At 44.4% G+C, this 17,662-nt stretch overlaps 1 protein-coding gene across 2 annotated transcripts in view; it reads right to left on the bottom strand.

The window, feature by feature from the left end:
* Nucleotides 1-17,662, bottom strand: part of TIAM1 (TIAM Rac1 associated GEF 1) — a 459,371-nt gene that overhangs the window by 327,057 nt on the left and 114,652 nt on the right. The window lies entirely within an intron of this gene.

Raw genomic sequence — 17,662 nt, 5'->3', positions numbered from 1 at the left:
AGAAAAAGAGTACATCGAAGCTCTATATTGTCACCCTGCTTACTTAACTTATATGCAGAGTACATCATGAGAAACACTGGGCTGGAAGAAGCACAAGCTGGAATCAAGATTGCTGGGAGAAATATCAATAACCTCAGATATGCAGATGACACCATCCTTATGGCAAAAAGTGAAGAGGAACGAAAAAGCCTCTTGATGAAAGTGAAAGAAGAGAGTGAAACAGTTTGGCTTAAAGCTCAACATTCAGAAAACAAAGATCATGTTATCTGGTCCCATCACTTCATGGCAAATAGATGGGCAAACAGTGGAAACAGTGTCAGACTTTATTTTTTTGGAATCCAAATTCACTGCAGATGGTGACTGCAGCCATGAAATTAAAAGACGCTTACTCCTTGGAAGGAAAGTTATGACCAACATAGATAGCATATTCAAAAGCAGAGACATTACTTTGCCAACAAAGGTCTGTCTAGTCAAGGCTATGGTTTTTCCTGTGGTCATGTATGGATGTGAGAGTTGGACCGTGAAGAAAGCTGAGCGCCGAAGAATTGATGCTTTTGAACTGTGGTGTTGGAGAAGACTCCTGAGAGTCCCTTGGACTGCAAGGAGATCCAACCAGTCCATTCTAAAGGAGATCAGCCCTGGGTGTTCTTTGGAGGGAATGATGCTAAGGCTGAAACTCCAGTACTTTGGCCACCTCATGCCAAGAGTTGACTCACTGGAAAAGACTCTGATGCTGGGAGGGATTGGGGGCAGGAAGAGAAGGGAACGACAGAGGATGAGATGACTGGATTGCATCACGGACTTGATGAACTTGAGTTTGAGTGAACTCCAGGAGTTGGTGATGGACAGGGAGGCCTGGCGTGCTGCGATTCATGGGATCGCAAAGAGTCGGACACGACTAAGCGACTGAACTGACTGATGTGTATACGTATGGCTGATTCACACTGGTGAACAGCAGAAAATAACACAACATTGTATAGCAGTTATACCCCAATAAAAATTTAAAAAATAAAAAAATATGAGGAAGATAATTGGCTTATATACTGATCTATCGTAACTCCAAGATCATACACAGAAACAAATTAATTATCAACTAAGATTGTCAGGGAACATGCTACTCATATATGTGAATTGTCTCTGATAACTGAAGCTTAATGTTTTTAAATGAGCAAAGTTAGTTTAATTTCTTAAAATCTATTTTGAAAGGGAAGGAAAGCACTGCTAAATGTTACATAACTTCTACATCCAGCCAAGATGAAATAACAGACCAGATCTATAAACCCAAATGAAACCATTTTTTCAAATTGAAGTATAGTTGATTTACACTATTGTGTTCCTTTCAGGTGTACAGCAGAGTGATTCAGTTTTACATATATTTTTTTCAGCTTCTTTTCCCTTACAGGTTATTACAAAATGCTAAGTATAGTTTCCTAAGGTATAAAGTAGGTCCTTATTGGTTATCTATTTTATATATAGTAGTATAATCCCAACCTCTTCACCTATCCTTCTGGACCTCTCTTTCTCCTTTGGTAACCATAAATTTGTTTTCTATGTTGGTGAGTCTATTTCCATTTTGGAAATAAGTTCATTTGTATCTTTTTTTTTAGACTGCACATTTGTCTTTGGCATACCGCACTTTGTATGATAATCTCTAGGTCCATCCATACTGCTGCAAGTGACATTGTTTCATTCTTTTTTCACACTGAGTAATATCACACACACATATATATCACTTAAGTTGCTCTCATGTCTTGGTTATTGCAAATGTGCTGCTATGAACACTGGGATGCATGTATCTTTTCAAATTATACTTTTCTCTGGATATATGCCCAGAAGTGGGACTGCACAATCGTATGATAACTCTATTTTACCCATTCTTAAAAATGGACAAAATATATGAAACAATGGTTCTGAGACCTTGGACAGCAGGAGCACAGGATAGTGACCTCTATCAGGCTGCAAACAGAGAAGGTGAACCCAACGACTCCCAGGAGAGGGAACCCAGGAGGAGCCCAAGGTCTCCCAGGGTGGAGGAGAGGAGCTGAAATAGATTACATGCCACCCTGCCATTTGAAACAAGCATGGCAAAGAGTTTCCCGAATGCGGAACCATTTGTTTTCTTGATGACAAAGGGTCACCCGTTATTATGTTGTGAAGACTGTGAAGACCATGGTTAGGAGCTAGAAATATCTCTTCTCAACACCACTGAAGTCTTTAAATTCAGGTATGCTCTTGTACTGGATCTGCTCTCCTCCTAACAGGTTGCTACCACCCCTAACACCAGCCCTCAGATGATGTACTTTCGTTGATGTTATAGTTCACTGCACCTTCCATTCTTATGACTCCCAAACCCCAAAGTCCCCAGCGGCAGGCTCTGTCCCACATCCGCAGCGATCCTCCAGAATGAAGCCAAGAGCACTGGCGTGGGGACTGCTGTGGCGTCTGGGTTAGCAGTTTGACCTCTCGGATGGTCTGCGTTCTGGGTGGTACAGTTTGCCAGACAGGTGACCTCCACCTAGTCCACAATGAAGAACTGCTGGATTCATCCGTTCAATCATTCATTAGCAAATGAATGACTCACCAGGGTTAAAAATCACAAGTACCTTCTTTCCCGAATTTCTAATCTATTCATGCTTGGATCAGCCTAAACCAGACCAGTCAGACATCCTTCTCTACCAAGCAGACTACTTCTTTGCTTCCAAAAAGCAATCTCCAACATTCATTATTGGGCCCCACTCACTATACTGAATCCATTGGTAGAGGAACAATGGAATCCACGGTTCCACAGTGGCGATTTCAGATTTCAATCTGAAAACAATCTCCATGTCTAAAACTAACATCCAACTTCATTCAAGTCAGCCTCTGAAAGGCCCTTAGTCCAAGAGTTTAAAGCAACAAGATAGGGTTCTTTTATGGTCCTAGGAATGTAACGTTACTCTAAACATATATGTCTCTAAGGCCAAAAAATGCCTTGTCGAGCAATGTAAATAAATTGTAATTAACTCATTGGAGAAGGAAATGGCAACCCACTCCAATATTCTTGCCTGGAGAATCCCAAGGACAGGGGAGTCTGGTGGGCTGCTGTCTATGGGGTCACACAGAGTTGGACACGACTGAAGTGACTTAGCAGCAGCATGGAAAATGACCCATCTAACTGTCATATAAAAAAGACCAATGGGAAGAAAGCCCTGAGTCACATACTTCTGCTCTAAGTAGCATTACAATGACTTTATTAAAAACCATAATAATAACTTTCTTTCACATAGCAATTTACAGATTACGGGACAGAGCTGATAAGCAACTCCCATTCATTGTTCAGAAGCAATTTTATGACACAGATGGACTTATTTACAAAATCAGAAATAGAGACACAGATAAAGAAAACTGACAGTTACCAGGAGGGAAGGGGGGCAATAAATTGGGAGATTGAAATTGACATATAAACACTACCATATATAAAACAGATAATTAATAAAGACCTACTGTATAGCAAAGGGAACTCTTACTCAGGGCTCTGTGGTGACCTAAATGGGAAGGAAATCCAAAAAGAGGGGATATATGTACATGTGTAACTGATTCACTGTGCTGTAGAGCAGACATAACTGTATAAAGCAACTATACTCCAATAAAAAAAAAATTTTTTTTAACTGGTCTGGTGTTTCTCAGCCCTTCTTTACCTCATAAACTCCTACCCTGGCATCAGGATCTTCTCACATGCCACCTCCTCACTGAAGCCTTCCTTCCTATCTATTCTGCCTGCTATTGTCCCAGAGAACTCTATTCCCATCCCCACATCAGCTCCTACTCCTCTACAGTGGAAGGAGCCATTCATTTCCTGGCCTCTGATACGTCTAGCACCATCTCTGGTGGTAGCCGTCACTTGATAAATAACCCTTATCTCAAATGATGTATTCAATTATTTTAAACACAGAAACTTCTAAATACTTGAAGCCAACTCTAAAATATGTACATTGAATCCACCTGCCAATACAGGAAATATGGGTTCAATCCCTGGGTCAGAAGATCCCCAGGAGAAGGAAATGGGAACGCACTGCAGGATTCTTGCCTCGAGAATCCCATGGACAGAGGAGCCTGGCGGGCTACAGTCCATGAGGTAGCAAAGAGTCAGACACGACTTAGCGACTAAATAACAACAAGCACAAGCCTACCTTAAGCATATGTGTCAAGCTGTAAATGCTTTCTCTCCTTTTCTTCCAGATATCTTACTCTTTCTCTCCCAAGTTCTTGTCTATAAACTACATCTTACCCCTGACTAACTGTTCAGAAATCCTCCAAAGATCAAACCAGGGCTTCTCCAGGGAAGTCTGGCATGCTGCAGTTCAAGGGGTTGCAAAGAGTCGGACATGACTCAGCGACTGAACAACCACCACCAGCACCACTTTGGCATCACTGGCATTGGAGCTGGGCTAAGTCTTTGTCATGCGGGGTGGAGGGGTTCCGTGCATTGTAGGATACTTAATTTAGCAGCATCCCTCACCTCTACCCACTAGATGCCAGCAGCAAACCCCATATTGAGATAACGAAAAATAACACCAAACAATGCCAGATGTCTCCCGGAGAACGACTCACTCTCCAGTTGAGAACTGATGATCTAAATCAATCATTTAGTTATTTGATAACAAAGGCGGGTTCATGGTCATCCAGAGTTGAAACCTACGCATCAACTAATTCGTTATGATCAACTGGAAGTACTTGGCTGATTTCATACCCCCAGGACAGTGCCACATCGATTAGGGATGTCCGCCACCAACTGGGAAAGGGCAGCCTGCCATCTCCATTAACTCACCAGAAGCAGCTGGACAGAAGGAAGCAGTGGGCACAGTGTTTAAACCTGGACTTGGCTACAGAGAGATCCGGTATCATCTTCCCTTGACTCCATAAAAGGAGTAACAGAAAGCTTAAAGGCATTCTATTTTTTCTCTTTTAATGTATTACTATTTTTTAATTTTGGCTGCACTGAATCTCGAATGTAGCACACGGGCTTTCTCCAGATGTGAAGCACGGGCTTCTCTTGCTGCATCAGCTTAGCATGAGTTAGTTGCCTCGTGGCATGTGGGATCTGAAGACCCTGACCAGGGATGGAACCCACGTCCCCTGCATTGGAAAGCAGATTCCCAACAATTGGACCACCAGGGAAGTCCCTCTATTCTTTCGAATGCATCTGACTGGTAACGTTCTCTGAAATGATCCCTAAAAGAATTCATAGTTGGCCAGTCATTAATATTTATAAGCTTCTCCTGCTATCTGAGCACACTGTACACCATCGAAGGCTGGAAAGAAATAGAGCTGACTGAATCCACAGTCTCAAAAAGCTGGCAGTACTGAATGCTAACCCAGAAACCATAATTTTCATGAAAGGAAATGGAACCACTTGCTTCTGTACCATATAATCTATGTGTAAAAAGAAAGAGAGAGTGGGCTCTCTCCAAAAACCACTGGTTGTTCAAGAACATAATGGCTAGTGCAGAACAAACCAGACTGAGAAGGAACAAAACCATGGATTACGTCTCTTTCTGATTATCAACAGGTTTTGATTACCCACAATGTAACTTCAAACGATTACTGAACCACCATGTGCCTTAGTCTCTGTTTCCTGCATCTGGTAAAACCTTCTCCTTGTGTTGTTAGGATGAGGAAATAAGGCCATATACTAAGATTTTCTTAGTTGATATTGCTTGGTGTGTGTGTGTGTGTGCGTGCATTCAGTCATGTCCATCTCTCAGTGACCCTCTTAGACTGTAGCCCACCAGGCTCTGCGTCCATGGGATTCTCCAGGCAAGAATACTGGAGTGGGTTGCCATACCCTCCTTCAGGGAATCTTCCCAACCCAAGGACTGAACTCGCATCTCTTCTGTCTCCTGCACTGGCAGGTGGATTCTTTATCACCTGTGCCACCTAAGAAGCCTGAGATCATTTGGTGTCAGTACTAAATTCAAACTAGAAGATACCCACTAGCCTCTCTCATATTTGCCTATAACTTAACAACTGATGATGTTGAGAAATTAAAAACCTCAAAAAGTATGACCCAAAGCCTCTGTACTCACAATCCAGTTTCTCTTTACAATTGTGATTTGCTCAAACCATATCTCATGCAGATCCAAATGTCTCTTCTCACTCCACTAACTGGGTGGAGTTAAGGAAAACTGATCACTACACTTTCCTTCCCTAACCCCATGTCTGCTTTTAGTATAATTTATGACATAAAATAAACCCAAATCCTTTGCCTCTTTGAAACTCACAACATAAAGGACCAAGTCAATAGCAGACACTGTCAGAGTTTTCATGGTCCCAATCTAATCAGAAGAGATTAGGACAACCCTAATGTCTGTCTAGTCAAGGCTATGGTTTTTCCAGTGGTCATGTATGGATGTGAGAGTTGGACTATAAAGAAAGCTGAGCGCTGAAGAATTGATGCTTTTGAACTGTGATGTTGGAGAAGGCTCTTTTGAGAGTACCTTGGACTGCAAGGAGATCCAACCAGTCCATCCTAAAGGAAAGCAATCCTGGGTGTTCATTGAAAGGACTGATGTGGAAGCTGAAACTCCAATATTTTGGCCACCTGACGCGAAGAGCTGACTCATTGGAGAAGACCCTGATGCTGGGAAAGATTGAGGGCAGGAGGAGAAGGGGACGACAGAGGATGAGGTGGTTGGATGGCATCACCGATTCAATGGACATGAGTTTGAGTGAACTCTGGGAGTTGGTGATGGACAGGGAGGCCTGGCATGGTGCAGTCCATGGGGTAACAGAGTCAGACACGACTGAGCGACTGAACTGAACTGAAAGTCTTCAGTGGGTTTAAAGAGACAAACCATCCACTGTTGCTAGCTCATAAGGAAAGCAGGCATAGTTCTTGTGCTCTGCATTCTGGTCCCCAGGACCCCATTATGTAAGGAGCTTGTTGTTGTCTAGTCGCTAAGTCATGTCCAACTCTTGTAACTCCATGGACTGTAGCCCACCAGGCTCCTCTGTCCATGGGATTTCCCAGGCAAGAATACTGCTGTGGGTTGTCATTTCCTCCTCCAGGAGCTCTTCCCCATGCAGGATCGAACCCTGCATTGGCAGGCAGATTCTTTACCACTGAGCCACCTGGGAAGCCCCATATAATGAATTATTACAGGGAAATACCCTGGTGTGTTCCATGAAGCAGAAGAGCTGCAACAAGATGCTTGTGGGGCCACTGGGAAGAAGGGATGACAACCCTGACCTGTTAATCAGTTGATCTGAACAGGTAAACATGCATTTCCAAACCTAGAATACAGGCAGAAGAATCGATTACTATTGTTCAACTTCCCTTTTCACTTTGGAAGCACTTGCTTGCATTTTTTTTCCTTGTAAAAAGGAAAAAATCTCTTCTCCCATGAAAACTCTTCTCCCATGAAAACTCTTCTCCCAGCACAAGAGAAGCATAGACTATCAGGGCTGGGGAATATTTAGCAACAATTATAGAAAGGATTTCTCAAAGTGTGATCCAAGTATCCCCCTACATCAGAATTACATGCAAACTGTTTAAAATGCAGATTCATGGGTTGGTGTTCCACAAATTCATTTTCTTTTCATCTAGCTTATATTGCCTCTAGTTTATATTTCTCTCCTTGGAAGAGAAATGTGACCATGTGACTTGATCCTAGCCAGTGGAATGTGAGTGAGTAAGAGATGTGCCCCTCCTCATGCAAGCCTTCAGGCTTTTGGACCTTCCATGACTTGACTCACGTGACAATCGTGGAAGGTACTGATGGAGATGGCAGAGCCACAATAAGGAAGGAGCTAGGGTCTTAGCTAAGGCAAAGAGTTCCCTCTTAGACATTAACAGGATAAGAATCCAGAATCTTGTTAAAGAAAAAATTTATTCTGACACTTTTTACAACAGTAAGGAAGACCTAATTCAAGACTATTATGGTAAGGGTATAATAACAGAAGACAGAGATCAAGTTCAATTCTGAATGCAAGAAGGACAAGTGGGGATTTATGGCCACGGTGTAGGGTGAGGAAGTTACAGAGGATATAAAATTACTAACAGGAAATATCAAGAGTAGGGGGAGTCTTACCAAACTTGCCTAACAGGATTCTTGCTAAAGACAGGCCAAGGATACAGACATCAAAGATAGGGAATGAGGAATTTGATCAGATATCAAGAGTGGTCAGATATCAAAGGTAGGGGATAAATGAGCAGGATACTTTGCTAAGACTGGGCCCAGCTGGCCAAAAAGAGAACCAGAGACCAAAGATGATTCCTAGCTGAAAAGAGGGCTCAGAGGAGCCTGACTAAACTTTGGTCAAGGAGAGAGGCTTTGTCAGTGGAAGGTCTTGGAATTCTGCACTTTACCAATCTCATTAGAAAATAAGCCACAGGAGAGATACTCTACACCAGGCCCCCCAGGCAAATACTGGAAAGAGCCAGGACTAGAAGTCTCCAAGAGATCTGTCTCCAGGTTTGATCCTGTGTTTCAATGAAATAATAACTAAATAACAAGGTCAAAGGTATCTCTACACATATACTTTATCCAAGATTGAAACAAACTTTTAATGATCCTGGAGCAATTTAAACAGAAAGCATCCCTGCCGAAAATATAGAAAACATGGACTCTCATCTTTCCTTTCACAGCTCAAACTCTGAAAAACTAAAGAAAAGAAGGATGGGAAGGAATGGGTTACCAAAAAGCCTAACGAGGGGCATGGCCAGGCCTGTCAGATTCCCCAGCTGCCTGCAGTCATTGGGAATAATTAGACCCGCTAGCTAGTAACAGGCAAGAAATAATGAAGAGAGAATTCAAAGCCAACTCCCCAGAGATGCAAAGATGTCCCCATGGTCCCAAACACTTCTTAGAATTGGGTTCAGAGTCTATTCATGCTTAAACAAAGGACCTGGTTATTTGGAAAGGGATTTTTAAAAAATAATCTGGCAGGACTTCCATGGTGGTCCAGTGGTGAAGAATCCCCCTGCCAACACAGGAGACACAGGTTCGATCCCTGGTCCGGGAAGATATCACATGCCATGGCAACTAAGCCCATGTGCCACAGGAACTGATGCCTGCACACTGCAACTGTTGAAGCCCACATACCCTAGAGCCTGTGCTCTGTAACTGGGGAAACCACCACAGTGAGAAGCTCCCACACTGCAACTAGAGAGTAACCCCCGACTGCCGCAACTAGAGAAAGCCCATATGCAGCAACCGAGACCCAGAGGGGCCGAGTTAAATAAAAATTATTTTAAAAATCAAGGCAGAGTTTAGAGTTAATATTCCTTCAGTTCACTCTCCTGCTTCTAGCCTCTCTTGCCTGACCTGGCAAACCTGCTTCTTGAAGCCCTACTTGTTCATCAAGCCCCATTTAAATGCCCCCTTGGAAGAAATCTCACTTTCCCCACTGGCCCAATCGTTGGAATAAAATCCCCAGATCTGAGATGCCTGTGGTCCAAGCTGTGAATCTCTTTTAGCATCTGAAGTATCTGATATATTTATTTGGGACCAAAAGAATCTTATTTTATAAACATGGTTTCTACGACCCTTAAATGATTCTGGTCGTCCAAGTCTTCGATCTCAAGTCAGCTAAGAGGATCCCTACCCCTCTGGCAAATCCCAGTTTGGACTGCATGGCAGGCAACATAAATCTGACCAGTTATGTAACACAGAACATCAGACAGAGCCCACTCCCTTGCCAGTCATTTAGAGCATAATTCATAAGAGCTGGACTTCATGGAGTGCAGCCTCCCTACAGACAAAGAGAAGGCACAGTCTGGAACTTCCTCATCCCTGGACCCTCCTCAGTTGCGACTTTAAATACCTGGGAGGATACAAACTAATGAGATTTCATTAAGTGAAAAATTTCATGAAAATCAATTCTAACCTCTTTAGCTCCCAGCAGTGGGGCCTGTGTTTATAAGGAGAGCGTTGAAGATAAGCTCTCCCAGGAAAATGACAACAGGAGTGATCAAACAACTTTTCATACACTCTCTGAAGAAGAGGCTATGATTTAGAATTTGCACTGGCTTTCCTGTCACCGAAAAGCATGGTGCTGAGTCAGCCAGCTCATAGAGGCAGCGGCTAAGGATTATAAAGCTGCCTGACTTACAAATACTAATGAAGGCAGGTTTCCACTAACTTCCTTATTGCATTAAATTTCAAAGGAGGAATGGAAGTATCTACAATGCCACAATAGTTTTAAAAGCATGAGGGATTTGGATTAATGAATTTCATGCTTATGTTCTGGGAATTTACAAGGGAAAAATTCAGAATAGATGACTAATTGCTGCAATATTAATTTCATATTTACATTCCCCAAAAGCACTGAAGTGAAATTTGTCAGCTGGAGGAAAAAGAGGCTGGGCTATTTATCAAGACCTCGGATAAATAACGATCTAATATCTGAATGAACTGGAGACTGCCATTAAATATGTAACAATAAAAGAAATATGTCAGCAATCCTTTCTAAGAATAAGAGGATGCAAACACAACTACCGCTTCTGCTGTAGACAATTTTATTGACAGTAAACAGGTATCATTTCCGTGGGAAATGTCCCGTGGCATATGGGATGTAACACCAAACAAATGTCACAGGCTAACGTGAGAGATGGTCTATGGTGATGATGGTGATAAGCAAATCTTAACTCTGAGCAAAACACTTAATCCAGGGCCTCAGTTTCTTAATCTGTATCAAGAAAAGCTTGAGTTCATTTTACCGCTATACCTCTGCTGGCTTTCACAGTCTGTAACACCATGATAAACTTTACTCCGAATAGTACAAGGGTCTTCTAGAATGTTCTTTAACCACAGTTCTTTCTTACTACATTTGGGTTTTGCTGAAGGAGGTACAGTGCTCACTCCAAAAGACTCCTTCGTGCAACATTAAGTTTTGTGGAAAATAATCTGACAAATCAAGATGTAAAGCTTCCCCTTGTCATTCTGGAAGTTGTCTATATTCGCAATTAAAAGAAACTCAGGCCCTTAGCAACTGCATAGAATTCTGGCTATTGTCACAAAGGCTGTCCCACCACAGCCTACCTGCCTAAGATCTCAGACACTCAATCTCCTGGCAACGTCTGAAACCCTGTTCTCTTCAGAGGAGACATAGGATATCCCAAATTCTTGTAAACTCCAAGAATTAATTTAAGACTACCATCCATTGCTTCCTGAGTCGGAATATACCCGCTGAGAATTTATCACCTAGCCCTCATGATACAGGGAGAGGAATACAGTCTTAGGGAAGCTGGAAACAAAGGGGAGATTGGGGATTTTGTTAGCTGCACTTCTGGTTGGGGTTTGGGGGAGGGTTGTTCGGGTGCAGTGGGTGTTAACTCAGCCTTTAGCAGAAATGTCTGCAGCTGACAATTAGAAGCAACCTCTGGTGCTGTTATCTATTGAAAACCACTATGTGAGGTCTGGCTCTACCATCTCTCATGACGCAGACACCCATTCCAAGGGCAGAGGTGACATGCACCACTTCCGCCCCATGCTCACTCTCAAGACAGCTCACCGGGCCTCTAGTCTACATCTTGGCTTTCAAGGTGCACAAGGGCCACACAGGACTGCAAGTGTCTGGGTATTAAATATGGAGACAGGCAGAGACCTGGGTTGGGCACTTACGTCGGTCCAAGTTCCCAAGAGACACAGGAAGAAAAAATACACACACACTCACACACACATATATACATCTGGCAAATTAAGGGGACGTTAAGCTTCCCTTTGCCTTTCTGGAAGTTGTATGTATTTACAATTAAAGGAACCCAGACCCTCAGCAACTGCAGTATCTATATAGACAGATACATAGAGAGACACACAGGGAGATTCTGTATGAGGAACTGGTCCACCTACAATTGTGAAAGCTGACAAATGCAAGATCTGCAAGTGGCAAGCTGAAGACCAAAGACAGCTGAGGGTATAGCTCCAGCCCAGGGTCAAAGGCAGAAGAGGCCAGTGTCCCCGCTCGGTGGTAAAGTCAAGCAGGAGGCATTCTCCCTTTATGGCGAAAGCATCTGCTTGTTGGTACATTTAGGCCTTTGACTGGCTGGACAAGGCCCACCCACACTGGGTAGAGCAGTCTGCTTCATTCAGTCGATTCAGAAACATCCTTAGAGGGGATTCCCTGGTGGTCCAATGGTTAGGACTCCACATTCTCACTGCCAAGGGCCTGGGTTCACTCCTTGGCTGGGGAACTAAAATCCCACAAACCATGCAGCATGGCTGAAAAAAAAAGGACTTCCCTGGTGATCCAGAGGTTGAGAATCCTCCTGCCAATGCAGGGGACACAGGTTCAATTCCCAGTCAGGGAAGATTCCATATGTGGCAGGGCAGCTAAGCCCATGAGCTGCAAACTTCTGAAGCTTGCATGCCCTAGAGCCCATGTCCACAGCAAGAGAAGCCACCACAATGGAAGCCTGTGCACCACAACTAGAGAGCAGGCCCCACTGCTGCAACTAGAGAAAGCCCACACATACAGCAATAAGGACCCAGCACAGCCAAAAAGAAAGAAAGAAAGAATTATCCAAACATCTGGGCACTGGGTAGCCCAGTCAAGATGTCACAGAAGAGTAACCATCACAACACTCAAGTGTTAACAGGATCCAAAATAAACCCATGAGAAACACTGGTAACTCCTAAAACATCGACGCTGGCCAAGATTCAAGGACAGAATCTAAGCTAGAAATGCAAAGTGGAGAAGCCCCAAAACAGGGGCCGATGGTGGAGGTGTTTTATAAACTCACCCTCAACTCCACCTCTGACTTCAGTCTGCAACATCCGTGTGGCCCAGGAATCTGAGAAGACATGGACACCTTCTACAAGAGGGGCTGGAAGACACCCAAGTTTGGGGCACGAGTTTTTCAGCTCTACCCACGTAAGTCCCCTGACTTTTACTCTTAAAAACCCCTGTGACCAAGGTACGTGACCTCTCCTGGCCTTGGTTTTTCCATCTGTAATAGTAAGTGAGCCAAGAGCATTCACACACCCAGACTGTTCTGAACACTCCAGGAAGCAATGATGTTAAGGACTCAGTCCACAGCTGGACATAGTAGGTGCTTAAAAAAATAGTAGCTATTATTTTGCTTTGCTTCTTAATTGACTGCTAGTTCCCTCCACAGCAATTCCACAGAAAAATACCAGCTACTTCCACCGTGAAAACTGCCAGGCAGTTGTTACAACACAACTCCCTTTTCTTTCTTCGGTAGGACTGGGTTTGGCATCAGGACAACCTACTATATAAAGTACCAGGAGCGCTCCCTGCCAACTGACCAAGACTGGGCAAAAAATGCCCACACCCAGGCATAATTGGATTAGGCAGAAAAGCAAATATCTGGCGGGCTGTAAAAAAAGAGAGGGAAAGTGCATGGGGCCTGGGGACTCCCTCTGGGCCACCAGTCTGGTATCAGGCAGCAACCACACAACCAGCCTGCTCCCTCTGAAGAATTTATGAGATGACGAAAGGAGATGCCCGTGGAGAAAGCCACTGTGGAAGGCAGGACGCCCTGGCCCACGGGGAGCAACACCGCCCTTTTGCCCACTGGCTGTGGAGGAAGAAGGAAGGGGGAGGACGCAACTCCCTCTCTCCCAGAATATAAAGCCAACTCCATATCCAGCCCAAAGAACTGGAATCCTCCCAAACCACCTCCTTTCAAAGAGGCACATTTAGGCCTTCCCTAACACAAGCAACCAGAGCCTCTCTCCTATTCCAGAAAAGCAAGTCCAAGATACTTCTCCCACTTGTCTTCTGGGTCCCCACGTAACCACGGACGTCCGTCCTCTAGACCCCTGTTGGGAAGAGTGGCTTTTTCTCGCAGGCACCCTGCTTGTCGCCCAGATCTAAGTGTCTTCAAGGCAGGACCAGTGCTTTCTCTCTGCATGTTGCTTCCCAGGGCTTAAGAATGTGTGCAGAGCACACAGCAGACACCCAAAAGACCCTAACAAAGAAGAGTGTTGCTCCACAGCGGGACCAGGGGCAGAGGACCATCTCTTCCCCTTAGAGAGTCCATCAAAAGAGTCCTGGCGGGCCTCAGACATCATTAAACAGCACCTAATCCATCCAGAAGTCAATTAAGTTCAGCAACCAAACTAAGAAGTTAAGAGGAAAAAAGTTCCCACAAGATGGATAGGGCTGAGGCCCCACAAGCTAAGACAGGCCTTGTCATCTGTGTTATACCACGCGGTGATTTGTAGCTCCGAGGTGAACATAAATCAGGCCTCAAGCAGCAGGCGCGGCCAGTCGACTGGGCCACAGGCATCCTGGCGTTGCCCATGCATCACGCCTGCTGATATCTGGGGGGTACCCAACCCCAGGCAGAGCCAGCCGAAGGGACAGGCGCACCCGGTGACCTAGGCTGCCAAACAGACCGCATGCATGATTTAATAGATCATATTTTTCCCATGCAGTTTTAAATTCAGATAATTCACCCCACATTACTTTAACAAAATATACATATATGCTCTGCGAGCAGGGACCTTTGCCAAGTCTACCCATGGTTGAGTAATCCAATTCAAGTGACTTTGATGAATCCAACACAAAGCCGGGCTGGTAAACACTAGGCGTTAAAAAGGGCTCAGAGAAAGGAGTGATCACGGGGCTCGGGGCTGGGGGGCAAGGGGATGAGGTGGAATCTGTTGGAAAAGAATGGAAAAGGGGAGCTGAGGACATTATAATACGGACAGACACACTCTGAATGCACAGGGCGAAAACGAGACAGACATCATCAGAAAATGAGACAGAGAAGCAACTTGCTCTACTGGAACAGGTTGGACAATTAGGCGTACACCAGACTCTAAGAGAAATAAAATACCAGAGTCTGTGTGTGTGTGTGTGTGTGTGTGTGTGTGTGTGTCACAGACACAGAGAGATAGAGATTCAAGTCCGTGTTTAGGAAGATAGGTTTCAAGGACATTTCAAAGAAAATTAGAGAGGACTTAAAAAGCGAAAGGTGAAATGTGAAATAGTGAAATGAAAAGGACAAAGAAAAAGAGGTGTCAGTGTTCACACTCAGACTGAAAATCTGGTGGCTGGAAGACTAGTGCCCACACTAACAGTTACCAGGAAGTTGGAAGAGGCAAAATGGTGAGTTCTGAATTCAGGAAGAACTTTCCAGATCAGTGAGTTGGGCTCACAGTGAGGCCCCAAACACCCGCACCCCTGTGCTAGCCCCTCCCCTCCACTGTGGGCGGGGCCTGTAACTGGACTTTGACCAATGGAATATCAGAGCAAAGGCGCTGGGATGCCCCCCACTGACGACAGTTCATTATGAAGACATCCACCTTAGCAGGCTGGGCCTTCAAAAAGAAAGCTGTCCAGGTTACGAGCTGCCTGAGGAGGGGGCTGCGTGGTGGGGACAGAGGGCAACCCCTGGGTACTGAGTGACCTCCAGCTGACATCCATAGCAATGCAGGCAGCTCCATCCCACAACTGAGAGGAAATGAATGAATTCTGCAGCACAGGGAAGAGCTCCGGGGCAGTTTCTTCCCCAGCCTCTTAGATGAGAATGCAGCCTTGATGCCAGCCTTGTCAAAGTGTGCTCGCCACTCAGTCGCATCCGACTCTTTGCCACCTCATGGACTGTAGCCAGCCAGGCTCCTCTGTCCATGGGATTCTCCGGGCAAGAATACGGGAGCCAGTGAAGCTGCTGAGTCGTGTCCGACTCTGCGATCCCATGGACTGTAGCCTACCAGGCTCCTCCATCCATGGAATTTTCCAGGCCAGAGTACTGGAGTGGGTAGCAATTCCCTTCTCCAGGGGATTTTCCCAACCCAGGGATCAAAACCGGGTCTCATGCTTTGCAGGCAGAGTCTTTACCACCTGAGCCACCAGGGAATAGCCTTGTAAGACCCATTCAAGTGCACCCGGACTCGACTCACAGGACTGTGAGAACACAAGTGTGTGTTAAGACCCTAAATTTGTGGGGGTTTGTTGTGAATCCCCCGGAAACTGGAGCAACTGGGCTAAAGATCAGTAGAGAGATCAGGTGTGGACATAAGTCCATCACACAGTGGATAAGAGCCCACGTGCTCGCAGCAAATGGCCTGGGGCTGAGCCCCGGTGCTTCCTAGCTGTGTGATTTATGTATTCGCTCTGTACTTCAGTTTCCTCATTCATACAGTTTAAAAAAGAAGTAAGAGTACCTATCATCCAAGGATGCTACTTATGATTAAATTAATAACTGTTCAGCACTTAGAATAATACCTGCTCCGGAGGAGCCTAGTGGGCTGCAGTCCATGGGGTCGCTAAGAGTCAGACACAACTGAGCGACTTCACTTTCCCTTTTCACTTTCATGCATTAGAGAAGGAAATGGCAACCCACTCCAGTGTTCTTGCCTGGAGAATCCCAGGGACGAGGGAGCCTGGTGGCCTGCTGTCTATGGGGTCGCAAAGAGTCGGACACGACTGAAGTGACTTAGCAGCAGCCAGGGTAAACACTACTGGGGGAGGGCGGGTGGATTAAATTCTCAAAGGCAGAAAGTGCTAAGAAAGGCGAAGCAAGAGGTAAAGCAATAAGCAAGCAGGGGAAAAAAGATGGACCAGGGGCAGTGAAAGCAGAGTCAGACAGGAAGAGGCCAGGAGGATGAACAAGATCATAGTCCAAAATCTCACTCCTCACTCCTCAGGACGGCAGAACTTCGATGGGGAATGTCAAGACATATAAGAAAAGGGGGGGGACCAAGGAAAAGTCATCAAGTGAGAGAGCAGTAGCAGAATGCAGACATTTCCATAAAGTGTGCATTTGGTTTTAATTTAGAATATTACAAAGTCCAAGTATAATAAATGGCTTTCAGACTTGGAGTTCAAAATATAGCTGTAGAAGTGGCTTTGATTCTTTTAGATGTCTCATAAAATGAAACTTTGTATATGCTAATGTATTGATGTAATAAAACTGAAACAAGATTACTCTCCATTTGAAATTTTTGGAGAGCTTAAAAATGCTTCCATATTTTTTGCTCATCTTGTGGCACTGCAGAACTTTGGTGCAGAGTTTATATTTAGCTCAACTGCTACGTTAACTAAGAAATGCATAAATCTTTTATTCTTAATAATTGTAATTCTAAATAAACTGACTATGAAAAAATATTTTTTAAAGGGGTCTGCTCAAAAAAAAGGAGGGGGGAATTAACTGGCCTACAAAGACTGAATGACCTGGCCCCCGTGGCCTCCTTGCTCAGACACACGGGGATACTCCCTCCTCAAAGCCTTGGCACTGGCTCTTACTATTTCTTCCAGAATGTTCTAGATACACACTTCCTTTCAGTGTTTGCCCAAAAGCCCCTTCTCATCAAACAAGTCCTGACCAACGTATTTTAAATGGTACCCCAATAACCTTGCACCCTGCTTTTACCTATAGTGTTTATCTCCTTCTACCATTCTATACGATTCAGTGTTTGTTATATTTATTGTTTTTCTGTTTCCCCTGCTAGAAGCTCCGAAAAGACAGATCTTCGTCTATACTTTTCACTGATACACATTTCCAGAGTTTAGAACAGGACATAGCTCATAACAGGCACTCAGAAACATGACAACTAAATGCAACATCTCATTTGGAATTAGATGCTTTGGCTTATAAAGGACATTATGAGAACAAGAGCCAAAAAGGAAAAAAAATTGATTGGAAGGTGGGGTGGAGGAAATAAAATTATTTCAGGCTACACTCCCAACTTTCTGAGACTGCTTAAAAAAT

This window comes from Bubalus bubalis, chromosome 1 (genome assembly GCF_019923935.1).
Source record: "Bubalus bubalis isolate 160015118507 breed Murrah chromosome 1, NDDB_SH_1, whole genome shotgun sequence".
In the NCBI taxonomy this organism is placed as follows: Eukaryota; Metazoa; Chordata; class Mammalia; order Artiodactyla; family Bovidae; genus Bubalus; species Bubalus bubalis.
The sequence above is the reverse complement of the archived record's forward strand: the minus strand, read 5'-3'. Positions and strand labels throughout refer to the sequence as shown.